At 32.9% G+C, this 14,521-nt stretch overlaps 1 protein-coding gene and 1 non-coding gene across 6 annotated transcripts in view; one reads left to right on the forward strand and one right to left on the reverse strand.

Annotated features, from left to right (window-relative positions):
• The window catches only part of TMCC1 (transmembrane and coiled-coil domain family 1), a 185,180-nt gene that overhangs the window by 105,046 nt on the left and 65,613 nt on the right, over positions 1-14,521 (reverse strand). The window lies entirely within an intron of this gene.
• On the forward strand, positions 11,579-11,681 carry LOC120622193 (U6 spliceosomal RNA). Its single transcript, XR_005658446.1, has one exon. It is a non-coding gene; the product is annotated as a U6 spliceosomal RNA (small nuclear RNA).

Genomic DNA, 14,521 nt, shown 5'->3' on the forward strand with positions numbered 1-14,521 from the left:
ATTTCTCCAAAGATGATATACAAATGGCCAACTAGCACATGAAAAGATGATCAACATCACTAACATCAAAGATATGCAAATCAAAACCACAATGGGATATCATCTCATACCCATTAGGATGGGTACTATTGAAAAAAAACCAGAAAATACGTACTGGCAAGGATGTAGAGAAATTGGAACCCTTGCATACTGTTGGATGGGGCTGTAAAATAGTGCAACTGCGGTGGAAAACGGTATAGTGGTTCTTCAAAAAAATTAAAACTATAAGTACCATATGATCCAGGAATCCCATTTCTGGATTTACTTCCAAAAGAATTGAAAACAGGTTCTCACAGAGGTATTTGCACACCCATGTTCACAGCAGCACTATTCACAATAACCGAGAGGTGGAAGCAAACCAGAAATCCATCAACAGATAAATGGATAAACAACATGTATTATATACATACAAAGGAATATTATTCAGTCTTAAAAGGGAAGGAAATCCTTGGTACAAAATGGATGAACCTTGAGGACATTATGCTAAGTGTGAAAAGCCAGTCAGAAAAAGACAAATACTGCATGATTCCACTTTCATGAGGTAGCTAGTGTAGTCTAATTCATGGAAACAGAAAAAAGAATGGTGGTTACCAGTGGCTGGGGAAGAGAAGAGAGGGAAAGATTTTTAATGGGTACAGAGTTTCAGATTTGCAAGATGAAAAAGTCTGGAGATATTCACAACACTGTGAATATAGTTAACATAAATTTATACAATGAAACATGGTTAAATGGTAAATTTGACGTTATGTGTATTTTACCATGATTTGAAAAAAGTTAAACTAATCATTTCTATTTCTAAGTATGCCCCTTGATTTGGCACTTTTATTTCCTTAAACCACTTCTTCCTTTTCTTGTATTTAGGCATGGAGATCAACCAGCCAAAAGATGTCTTCTTCCAGAAAAATGAAATATTCTCTAAATAATAGAGCATTCTCTCCAGATAGAAATAAAGAGTTCTGACAATGACATATCATTGCACAGCTTTCAAAACCTAGTACCAAAAAATGGCTTATTGCCAAGAATCCTTATACATGAACAAACAGTGGCTCCTTTCTGATTTGTTCTTTATAATACCTCATTACTCATAATCACACAATGTTAAAAAAAAATCCTTTAAAATATATTTCTTTAGTTCTCATCTAAATTCTATTTCTCATACTTGGCATTTTAAAAAGGATAATTACATTAAAAATAACTACAACACTAAATTAAATAATTTTAAGCCTGAGGTTTTGTTCTCTCAAGTGGTAGGTACCCCATGCAATTGTTTATAATGCCCAGAGTATGTTGAACATGAACATTACCAGTCACAGAGATAAAGGCATTACTCTTCCCTCACAGACTACAGAAACATCTCTAGCAGTGAAAAATTACATCAAATGATAATACTGGTCAAAAGAAAAAACCCAAAGATCACACATAAGAATGGTTAGCAAATCGAGCAACGAGAAGGTTGTTTAGAATTGTCATGTCTTCCTATTCAGAGAAACGTTTTAGCATTATGAAATGTCATTTTTTATCTATGGTAATACTTCTTTCCTTAACATCTAATGTGTGTGATATTAACATAGCTTTATCATTTTTCTTTCTTTCCGTTAGTGTTTTCATGGTATTATTTTTTCCTATCTTTTACTTCCATCTTGTGTGTTGGAAGATGTGTTTCCTTTGTCCCATGTTTTCTTTATTCCCTTATTCTTCTTTCCTTGTTTCTTTACTATTTTTAATATTCCATTTTATCTTAGTTTGTTATATATTTTTTGTTATTCTTTTGGTGGTTACCTTGCAAATTATAATATACATTGTTAACTTATTCCAAACAAACCAAGACCTTAAATAATAACTTAACTCCATTACCCTCCACCCATCCTTTTTGGTATTATGTATTTTATTTCTACAATGTTTTGAACCTTAGGGACAGTCATATTATCTTTTTAAAGCTCAATTATTAACTAATCTAAGGAAATACACATGAAAATAGTATACACAGTAAACAAAATTAATACTACTCAAGCTAAATTGGTATTTGCTGCATCCTGGCAGCCAGGTGCTCAAAGTGGGTATGTGTCTAAATTCACAGGCGTTGTGCACTTAATTGGCACTCTATGGAATGTATAGCCTTCAGCTTCAGCACTGTGTAGCTTCTAGAACATAATAGGAACCCTGAAGCAGCTCTAGGACCTAGTGGTTATACCAAATAGGGACCTCAACTCTGCTTACTTAACACAATATCATTTTTATCGTTTCCTTTCCTCTTATTGGAATGTTTCCAAGAATGCTATACGAACTCTTATATTGAGCAGAAAGGTCTGTTACCAACACTGTTAAGGTCGTTTAACTGTTGTTAAATCACATAAAACTACCATTTCCGTACGCTTAAAACTGTTCAAATATTGGCAATTTGATATAGTTCAATGTTATGTTTAAGTACTAAACCTAATAAAAAAGTTTAGTTAAACTTAATACAGGTTTCCTTCATCCAAATCGAGATTTGGAAGACCAAGCTTTAATATCTAAAATCAAATTTTAAAAAGATTATTCTGTCCATGACAATCTAGGCCAATGAAAAGAGAATGCAGTTCATGTTTAGCTATTCAGTAAAGAGAATATAAGACAGAAGATAACTACAAAAGTGATTTTGCTATAGAAATGCTATTTTATTAGTGGCTATAGGAAGGAACAAATGGATTCTAGTCTTTGTCTTTTCTACTTCATAACAGTGGCTCCCTATATTTCAGCAGGCTCTGTATGTGCTGAAAAAAAAAAAGGCTAACCTGAATTACAATTAGAAATAAGAATTTCTGTGATTTCTACTTTGGGAACATAGAAGCCTTTAGAGGGTAAGTCTGTATCAAAGACCTCCATATTTCTATTGTAATAAAAGAATCCTTAGAAGGGAATGAATGGATTAAACATGAAGGATTGAACTTATTTATCTTGGCTTTCTACTAAAATTGAATAATAAAAGGTATATACTCATAAAGGCAGAGAAAACTAGAGAGGAGATAGCAGTAGACAGATGTCAATAAAGCTTTGGAAGGTGAAAGGTGGATGGCCCAGTAATAAATAACTTAGCTTTCAGTTTTTCTCCAGTAAGATAAGTACTTGGCAGGGTAGTGGGTGGTGTGGAGAAATTAACAGGAAGTAAGGCAAAACTGTAGAAAAGGTCAGGTCTTGAAAGTATCAGGGACTACTCTAAAAAAAGAGGCATACAGTTGGGCCTGAAAACAGAAGGACTGGCTAAAAAGCATTTATAATGAGCAGTTAGATCAGCAGATCACACTCTAACACACAGTAAGGCAATCAGTCCAGAGGTTTACTTTATGGTGAGACTGAAGCAAGGGACCAGAAGGATTCTAGAGTGTGAGACTCCAGACACAGTTGAATGCTGGGGTGAGGTCCCAATCTTGAGAACAGAAGGTTTAAACTGATTAATGAGAATTTCAGTTCTCTTCCTCCTACTCTTGCAGCCAGGCTTATAACCACCAACATCATCCACCCACCTCCAAGGCAAGAGTTTGAATAGTTCCTCTGGAAAAAAACTGACTGAAGAAAAGACCTACACATACTGACAACTGGAGGGGCCTCGATAAATAGGGTCTCTGCCCAATTACTCTCTAGTAAAAACAATCGAGCTACAAGCCCTCACAAAGCAGAGCTTCCCACAGCATTTTAACATCTCTCTCAAATATGAAAAGACAGCCACGGATGACCAGACATTTGAGAAAGGCCTCTAACAAAAAAAGAAACTCCAAAGAGACAGAGACAATATAGGAAGCAAAAGGAAATATCCTGAGAGACAAAAGAAAACGAAAATCTATAAAATAAGTATTCACAGAAGAGGAAAAAAAAGCACTTAGAAATTAAAAATGATAGAAATAAAATATATACTAGAATGATTGGAAAATAAGTTTTAAGAAAATTTCCCAGAAATTAGAATAAGAGACAGAAAATAATAATAATAATAATAATAAAACTAAACTAAATGTTGTATCAGCAAATCTGACTCTGACTGCCAAGAGTACAGAAATATAAGTGGGAGAACTGTATGGCAACTGTAATTGAAAAATAAAAAGAAAATTTTAAAAAGAAATATAAGTGGAGGAGAAAATTAAATAATACAAATGAACTACAGCTACATAGAATAAAATGGATCTTAAACACATTCTGCATCAAAAAGGCAAGTCATAGAAGATTACATAAGCTATAAAATTCCATTTTATAAAGCTCCCAAACAAGTAAAACTAAACAATAGTTTAGTGTCACATACATATGCAATTATTTTTTAAAAGTAAAGTGAACGAAATACAAAATTTTATACAGTGGGAGAATCACATATAGAGTTCCATGGAAACAGTAATGTTCCCATTTTTAAGTTGTGTGGTAGGTTCACAGATTGTTTGTTTGTTATTGTGCCTTAACTTACGTAAGTTTATTTTTATATGAATAAAATACTACATAATAAAAAATTTAAAACAAAGTCAGCTCTTCTCCAATCAGATAAGGACTTGACAGGTTAGTGGGAGGTATAGGGTAAACAAATTTTTGGTTTTTGATGGAAAATATATAGTACTTTTCTAAAACTAATGTTTCCAGATCTAGTCTTCAGAGTTTTCCAGATTGAAAGGACTTTCAAGTACCCAGCCCAATGAATGCCAACAAGACTCACACCAAGGCATATAATTCTAAAACTTCAGGATAACACAGATAACCAGAACACTCGTTAAAATTCTAAGAGAAAAAGAGGTGTTACCCAAAAGATCAAGAATCTTCAGTATGGTGCCAGACTTTTCAACAAACAGGAATATTAGCAGCTAGAAGATAAAGACAAAATGCTTTACAAAATTCTATAGGAAAACTATTTCCAACCTAAAATTCCAGTCAATGAAGTATTAAAGTAAATAAAGTATTAGAGTAAAATAAATAAATTTTGAAATGGGCATCATTTCTGAAAAATTATCTTCCATGTATCCTTTTTCATAAGGCTCCTAGAGAATGTGCTTCATGAAAAAGAAATAAACCAATTAAAGAAGATTACATGAAATGTTTTTTATTAACAGATGAAAGAGTTCCAGGAAAAATGGTGTACAACAGTCTTGTAGAGCAATCAATTCAGACCAGAGAAGTGAGGGCTCCAGGAGATACATCACTAAGAAAAAGATGAAACTGAGAAGAGTACATGTTTTTGAAAATATTGAGAGAAGATTTATAGTTCTTTCAGAATTTGGAGATAACCAAATTATAGATATAAAGAACAGTAAAAACTGAAGCAATTAACTCGAGACACAAAAAAATGTACAAAAAGAGAAATGTAATCATAATATACTATAATTTATACTGGCATAATGTAAACAATATATTGAAATTTATCTGAAATTTTAGTAAGATGTGGGCAGGAGAGATAAGAGATCTAAGTCATTACCTTTACTGTAAGAAATCAACAGACATCTAAAACAAAACAAAAAAATACTATATGCATGTTATTTAGAAAATAGTTAAAAGTTTAAATATGGTTGCTTGAAGGAAGTGGAAAATTGAATAGAAAGTTCAAGTTACTAAAACCCTGTAATGGCATTTTTAAAGAAAAATTTTATACTATGTAATAAACATAAAAAACTTAAAAAAATTTCCTTGGGTTAGAGATGCTGAAAAAATACTTGTTTATGAGAGCCCTGAAAATCTGAAAGATGGGAGATAGTAAATGAGTCTATGAAAATTTCACAAAAATTTTAAAATAGTAGATTCATAAGAAAGTAGGATGTTTTACACTTCTAATTATGTTGCAAAAAGATGGCTTTTAAATTCTTGGTTTCAACAATTCTCTGAAGTACTAAGGACACAGACACGTATCTGAATACTCATGTCTTCATTTCTTTGTTCCTGTAGCTTATTGTTGGCCTAAAGTCACAAATCAATCTTCTTTTGTCAGAATGCTTTTCAAAGCTTCCAGCTGTGATTTCAAAAATGGTACTAAGACAATACAGAATTGTGAAGCCACAGACAGTGAATAAAAGATACAAACAGGAAGAAAAAAAATCACAAGGATACAAATCTTTAAGGAGAGAGACAGTTATCTATAAAAAAAATATACATTCAAACACTTAAATTACACAAAAAAGAATGGCTTTTGATATTTTCCACACTGAGCATGTGATATTGTAATTTATAACATGTATATATTTTGGTCTTCTGTCTCGGTTTCTGTATCACAGTTCCTAAGACTCTTGGAACTTCCTCAGGGCTAAGACGAATTGGAACATCTTTTGTTATAATATTTGGTCTTTCGTCTTTAGTTCCTGAAATAGCTTTGGAGCATAAAAGTGAAATGGGTGTCTTATTATGCATAACAAGCCCCTTACAACTAACTGGAATTTATAATATTAAAATGACTTTTAGAAAGCCCCTAGGTAACCTAAGAATAGGGGCTGGTTGCCAGGGGAACCAACCAAGTGATCAGAGGGTTGGAACTTTCAGTCCTCCCCCGACTCCTGGGAAAGGACAGAGGTACTGAAGATTGTGTTCAAATCACCATAGGCCAATGAGTCAATCAATCGTTCCTATGTAATGAAGCTTCCACAAAAATCCCTAAACTATGGGGTTTGGAGAATTTTCAGGTCGGTGAACACACGGAGGTCCTGGGAGAGAGCATGGAAGCTTACCCTGTGCATCTCTTCCATATGGCTGTTCCTGAGTTATATCCTTTTGTAATAAACCTGTAAAATATTTTCTTGAGTTCTGTGAGCCACTCTAGCAAATTAATCAAACCTAAGGAATGGGTTTGGGGAACCTCCAATCTATAGCCAGTTGGTCAGAAACATACGTGAAATCCTGGACTTGCGATAGGAAGCTGTAGGGGGAGGAGAGGCACTCTTGTGGGACTAAGCTCTTAATCTGTGGAATCTGACACTATCTTCAGATAACATCAGAACTCTATTAAACTGTAGGACACACAACTGGTATTCTAGAAAACTGACTGGTATGGAGGGTGGAACCCACACATTTGGTAACTAAAAGTGAAGTGTTCTATGCATTTAAGGAGAGAGACACAGGAATATTCTTTCCTTATACAAATATCAATGCCTTTTGCAAAAAAAATTTGTGCCAGTTTCAATGGCAGCTTGTTCTTTTTTAACCTTGTTTTTATACAAATCCCACTAAAAGAGTAAAAATAAAACTACTCAGTAAAGTTAGTCTAGATGTGACAAAGTGTGACTCATCTAAATCAGAAAATTTATTTATTCAAATTGACTTTATTTAGTAAAACACTAGAGCTACAAATCCTCACAAGGATGAAAACAAGATGTAACAGTCAAGCTAGTCTTGATTTCTGTGCCAATCCACAAAAGATGACATAGAACTACGAACAAAAAACAAGGGCTACAAATTACAAACTAGTATGTAGATCCGGTAATTTATACTGCAGCCTAAATTCTCGTGAGCTACATTTGGATCATAATACTTTTATTACCATCCTCACAAAACTAAATGTCTGACAATAGAAAATAGCCTGCATTCCATCTTCTGCAGAGAAACATAAGCAAGTTCAATCTATACCCTAAGGCCCTCTGGGCAAACATTCTTAGGAAGAATATATTAATCTTGCAAGTATTTATCTGCTTAAACTTGATTCTTTGGTATAACTCATCATAAATTACATAAAGACAATGTATGACACCTAAGGAATCTGAAAAATAGATGAAAACAATCACACTTAGAATAACAAGTTGGGTAATTGTTTTCTTTAGCTGTTCTGCATCCTTGTAGCAGACAACAGTTCCAAAGAAGAGAAAACCTACTCACTGTTGTTCTTTTGCATAGAATAATGTATAGTTGTGCCCTGAAAGACCTACAATCGTCAAAAACAAGTTTAATGTTGGAAAGCCTCTGGTGAACTTAAGCCAGAACAGTGTTTACGATATTCTAGCCCTACATTATGATAAGGTGGTTATTTAAATGTGCATGTACATAGCTATTTAACATATGAAACTTCTATTAATAAATCAAGAGTATGCTCCCTAAAATTGTATGTGCTCTAGTAAGTTTCCATTTCACTTAAGTTCTAAAAAACATTTTCCACAGAACCACCACATGGAAGAGGTTACACCAATCTTCAGTTCCTCTGATGCACTACTCCATTATTAGGCTTCTTATAAAGAAATACTCAGAAGTAAACAGATCAGAATTAGGAATTTCTTTCACTTTTATGGCCATTTATCTTGGATATTTTATTTTTAAAAGGAAAGTGCTGCTGAGGTAGAAATCTTCTCAATAAATGCAGGATTAGCCTTAAAAAACAATCTCAAGTTTTGGTGATTCTCGTATTTGAGACTCTTAGATTCATTGGTGAAAGATTTCTGTCTCTGTGATAACAATAAAAGAGTATAGGGTATTACATAAACTGGGAAAGAAAACCACCACCAAGACAGAAACTTAAGCAGTCACTCTGTAGCACTGCAGTCACATTTACAATGCTCAAATCAAGATAAGAATGCAAAGAAGCTCTAAGTTTATTGCTGACTTTGCTAGCTGGATTTCACAAAACCACCATTCTCTCATAGAAAAGAAAAAAGAAAAAGAAAGGGAGTGGGGAAGTAAGTTTTTTTGTTTTTAAGGTAATACAATTTTGAGCTATAAAAGTGAAGCTGTTCAATTTCTACTGCAGAATAGATTATTCTTTCTAAAATAGTAATTTTTTATGTTAGAGGGAATTAACAAATTGAAAATGTTTACTTAGTCATCTGTGATACCATACACTTTAAAATATTGTATATGCATTCTACACCTCCTTTAATGTTTCTTTTTCTCTTCTTTTGGTATAATGAAGCAGAGTTAAGTGATAAAAGTCATTGCTGGAACTCCTTACAACTTATATATTTACTCTCCCATATAATCAGGCTTTGGGCTTAAAAAAAAGGCCTTACAACTTTTTCCTATTTGGAGATGGCTTGAGAATCCAAAACCATCAAATTTCTAAAGAAGACAGCAGAGAAGTTCTGAGCAGAAGATTTGGATAAAGAAGTTGAACAATTTCCCAGCATATTCTTGACCCAAATCCTCACCCACAGCCCAACTTTCGTGCAGTGTTTTAAATCTAAGTGTTCAACCTGTGAATTCCTATTAAAAGTCACAGAATCTTAGAAAGAATATCAGAAGTTGTTTAATCCAACTTTCAACTGGAGTCACGGACATTTCCTACCACATGCATGATATGTAGTTCTCCAGCCTTAGCCTGATCATCCCAAGGCAGACTACCTCAAAGCTAGACAGTTCTATTGTAAAATATGTTCCTTTATTGTTTTAGTTTCGCATTCCTACGGCAAGTATAAATGATTTTCATATTTTCCAAAAGTTATTTAGAGGGGAATTATTCTAATTTTTAATCTTGGTCTAAATATAAGATACAAGCAAGATAATCCAATGGGTTGTGGGAAGAAAACATTATAATTTCCATCTATATTTTGTACTTGATCCTTTTATTTTTTGTTATATGATGTATATAATATATAGGAACAATTATATGTGTATGATTTACAATTAAATATAAAAATGTTGGAGACAGGCTAAAAGGTATAGGTGAGAAAATAATTTGGAGTCCACTACACTCAATAGTTAATGCCCTTTATTTGAAAAAGAAATAGGTCATGGGGAACTACCTATATAATTATGAATCAACAATAGATATTAAATACTCATAATAAGTATATCATCAATCAGGTATCAATTATTTATCATCAGAACTTAATGGCACCCAAATAGTCTTTCAAAATAACAAAATATAGTGGTTACCAGAGGGTAGGGGGTGGGGGAGGAGGGGAGAGATAGACAAGGTAAAGGGAGTCAAACATAGGGGGGACGGGGAAGGTGAAGTGAGTAAAGGGGATCAAATATATGGTAGTTGAAGGAAACTGGACTTTGGGTGGTAATCACACAATAGAATATACAGATGTCAAATTACAATGTACACCTGAAAATTATATAATTGTATTAACCAATAAACTTAATAAAATAAAAAAATAAAAATTAAAAAAATAATAATAAAATAATAATTCTCTTGGCAATAAAGTGCAGAGCTAGTAGCAGAAAAATGGATTATTTGGCTCTCTATTACACATACAAAATGCGTCCAACAACTGTGCACGAACACATACACACCCCCAGAGGGAAATAAAGACCTATGAGGACATCTTTCATCATCCCTCCAACCTGAATCTAAAACTTAAGACTATTTTGACTGAATTTATCTACATTTAAAGGCCTTGGCCAATTCCTCAAAATATTAACATTGGAAGTGATCCCAAGAAGATATCAAGTCCATTTCAATTAATATTTACACGACATTGTTATCCTTGAAATTAGCTTTTCAAGTATACTACTGTTTAGATCATACTAACGAAATGCTTTATTGACCAGATATAGGAAATACTTTGTTTTTAAAGAAAATGTTCATATTATCACAAGTAATATTCTAAAAATAAGGCAACAAAATGAAAAATGAGTCTTTGGAAAGCTGCCATATCTAGAGTCTTTAAAAAGGAAAGCACATTTAGATGACATTAGGTTTTCAAGGCACATTTTCAACTTTTTTATTTAAAACCAAAACAAGCTACTGACCAAAGCAAAAATCCTGAAGTTATTTACTAACCATAGGAATCTCTGCAAATTTCAGAATTTAGGCCAACCTTTGTTAAGAATTAGTTCCATAACCTGGTCGGTAACTAAAAATAAGACTTTGGAAGTGTATTAGGATTAACCCAGAAATCTGTGTTTAAAATACACTGTGAACAGTAAGAATCATTAGTACAATGCAGAAGAATTAGCAATTTCATCAAAGATTACTCTCTCAGTAGTACCAAAGTTATCAGCAGAAGATCTCTAGAAATCATGGTACGAAAGCTTCCTAACATCTTTCCCAAGTAAATTAGTAAATGAATTAATTCTCTGGTACTGATACTAACTAAAAAGGAGGTTTAAGTTCAAATAAAATGGTCAACATCTAATTAAGACTCTAGCTCAGAAATCAAATCTGGAAACTTCTCTCAAACTAAAACAATCTACCCCAAACCAGGAAAGCAATATTCAAATGTGTCATATATAATGCTTTCCAGATTACAAGTGTGTATTGTAGGATCAAAACTAACAACTTCAACTGAAGTACTAGCACTTCGGAATACTACTTAAAAAAAAAAAAAATCAATGCGAAGTCTAAGAAGATCAGGAAATCACAAATATGATGGAAAAGGAACATTTGCTATCTTACTATCCTAAAAAGAAAGAAATTGCTAACAAGAATTTCTTCTTCTTAGGCCTCTATAGACCCAGACCATCCTACATCACCACATCTGATTTCCTGAGAAATACTGTATTCTTTTACCTCAGTAGACTAAAATTTCTATTATTCTGAGCTGGGAATTTTTTTTTTAAGACAAAATTTCTTTGGGTTTCAGAGATCACCAGACATTAAAGCAATGTTTTGCGAAAAATAAAAATAGGGACCAGTATGACTGAGTATTCAAAATTATGATGTGAAAGAATACCTTAGTGATTGTTTCAGCAGCATATATACTAAAATTAGATCAATATGGAGAAGACTATTGTGGCCCCTGAATAAGGAAAATATTCAAATTTGAAAAATAATATTCATATTTTTCATGGACTTCTGGGATCCTTAGAGAATTGTTAAAATCACAATTGTAAGTCTGTGACTATCAAGAATCTACTTGATTTAAAGTTTCTCAGGGGAACACAGGCTCCAAATTCATTCAAGCATCTCAAGGAACCCCAGAATCTCCTAGCTATAAGATATTTAAGCCATTCTTTAAGTCAGCTTTCTCTCTGAGTTATCTACTCCAGGACTTACTGATAGCTACAAGATTATTTTTGGCAAGAAGACTCACACCAGCAAAGAATAGTGGTCAAAAGCATGAGTTCTGGAGCTAGAAAAACTTGGTCCTGACATCCAGTAACTTCTAAGTGAATCTGACAAATGATTTCAACCTCAAGATTCTGTTTCCTCACTTACTGTTTTTGAGATAATAATACTTCACATACTAGTGTCTGTATTGAGGATTCACTACTGCATTCTAACACTTAGAATGCTTGATCGATAAATATTTGTTGAATTAAAAATAAAAAAAGAATAACCCAGGGAAAGAACTATTCAAAGACACACAATGTGAAAGCAATTCAAGCCTGCAGAGGCATTACATATTCTGACTGGCCTTAATTGGAGAAATATAGGGAACCAGATTTCAGTTTAATAAGTTGGGTTTGTCTAAGAGAGGCATCCACAAATAGAATGGGCTTCTTAGGTCAGATAACCACTGGGGGAGAATGTTATAGAGCTGAATAAAATGACAATAGAAGTCCCTCCCAGCCTAAGATGTTGTATTAATAAAAGGCTCAAAAAGAAAAGTGAAACTTCAATACTCTTCTTTTAACCCTCCAGATGGCTACAACAACTTGGCAAGGGAAAAATAACCAAAAACAGAATTAAAAATTATCATTGCTACTAACTACTAGATTACCTGCTAGTGAGATTACCTGGAAGCAAAGAAAAATCAACCAAATACCTTTCTTTTCTTACTTTAATGCATTGTTTGGAGGTTAGGAAAATTGTGGTGACTTCTCTTGTGGTCTTTTGACAAGATATGGAAAGCAATGAAAAATTTTTATTTCTTTTACCTAAATTTCTATTTTATTCTTCTCTACTATAACAGTTAGTTATCAGGCTTCAAATCTTGCTTTGTTAAGATATTTGTTTCAGTTTTTTCCTTAAGTGTTTTAGGAAAAATAGTTTACTTAGATGTATTTTTCAACTAATTTGCAGGTTAGCAACTTTTTGGCAGTCTAGATCCTTCTAAGATCTTCTATACTCTCTGTCTTTATATTACACTTTTCACACTAAGTACATGATAAAAATTTACAATATTGAGTCATTTGTGCTATGGTAGAATAAGCAAAGAACTTAGACTCAGTCATATTAGCTCTCTGGTTTTAGGCAAATTTAAAAATTTCCCTAAGCTCTTATTACCTCGCTGGTAAAAATGGAGATCGGATCTACCTCAAAAAGCTCGCATGCAACTTAAATGAGAGAGAGAGAGAGAGAGAGAGAGAGAGAGAGAGAAGGTCTTGCATACATGATATGCTCAATGAGCTGAGTATGATCCCATATAATGATATTAAAACAAATTCATTTCCACGAAACATTCCTACAAAGATTACTACCAACTACCTGAAAAAAATTGTCAATTATTAAATGAATCTTAAAATTCTTAACTATAATTCTGCAACATTATGTTGTGGTTAATGTGAGACTTAATTTGAGCTCTCTTTCCCCACCATATCCGTCAACCTCACAACGCAGAAATAGCTCCATGGAGACTGTTTATTTAACTGGCTATCTCACGAAATCGAAAAGGCTTTATCTTAGATACTGTAAATAATTAATTACTTTTTTCTTATTATTTTGTTTAGATATCTGAGAATCCAAAATGTTACTGCTCATATTTTAATGAACAGTATTAAAATAACTCTAGAGAATCATTATTTATTTCCACTGCTACTCATCTGAAAAAGATGACAAGTTATTTAAAAGTAAGAACATAAGAACCGCCCCCCCCAAAAAGAAAAAAAGAAACCAAACGAGATAGTGATGAAATCAGCCTTTGTCATTGCTGTTAGAGTTCTAACCTCTTCCAAACAAGCTGATCTCATTACCAATATCTGAAGAGGAAAAACTTTCTTTTTCCCTTTTCTTGTCCCCTGCTCAACAGAACTAGTGTTCTTTGATTCTATGACATGGTCAACAGGGTAAAGAGGTAAGAATGCTGAACACAAAATCAGAGGTAACCCAGGGATCTGTAATAGCACTCATAATTAGTTGTATAACTTCAGGCAGGTTTTAATATCTTGCACCTAGAAAATGAGAAGCTTGGTTAGGATTACCCCTATGAGTCTTTGCTAATCACTTGGCAACAGCCAGTGATCTACTGGCTGAAAATCACTTGTGTTGCAAGAGATTCATTTTGTAATGTAACGTTTCTTAATTCTTCATTTCCTCATTATTACAATTTTGAAATCTGGGTCAGGGCTCATCCCAGTAAGATATTACTATGATAAAATATACTTGTCAGTTCTTAATAAATATTTGACTTGACCTTTGGCTAGAAATACGAATATTTTTATAACCTATAAACCAACAAATCCTTGTTAATTCTTTTTGTAAAGAGAGTTGTCATAAAATTTTAAACATCTTTTATATATGTTAAATGATTCTATTAATATATTTTCAAAATCTGTCTATAAAATGAGACATAAATTAATGCATAATATATATGTATATGCGTATATATAGTGATACACACACATACATACATACATATATATACACACATATATATATACACACACACACACACATATATATATATATATATATATATATATATATATATATATATATATATAGTGTGACTCTGAAGTATGA

Source organism: Pteropus medius, unplaced genomic scaffold (genome assembly GCF_902729225.1).
Source record: "Pteropus medius unplaced genomic scaffold, Ma_sr-lr_union100, whole genome shotgun sequence".
In the NCBI taxonomy this organism is placed as follows: Eukaryota; Metazoa; Chordata; class Mammalia; order Chiroptera; family Pteropodidae; genus Pteropus; species Pteropus medius.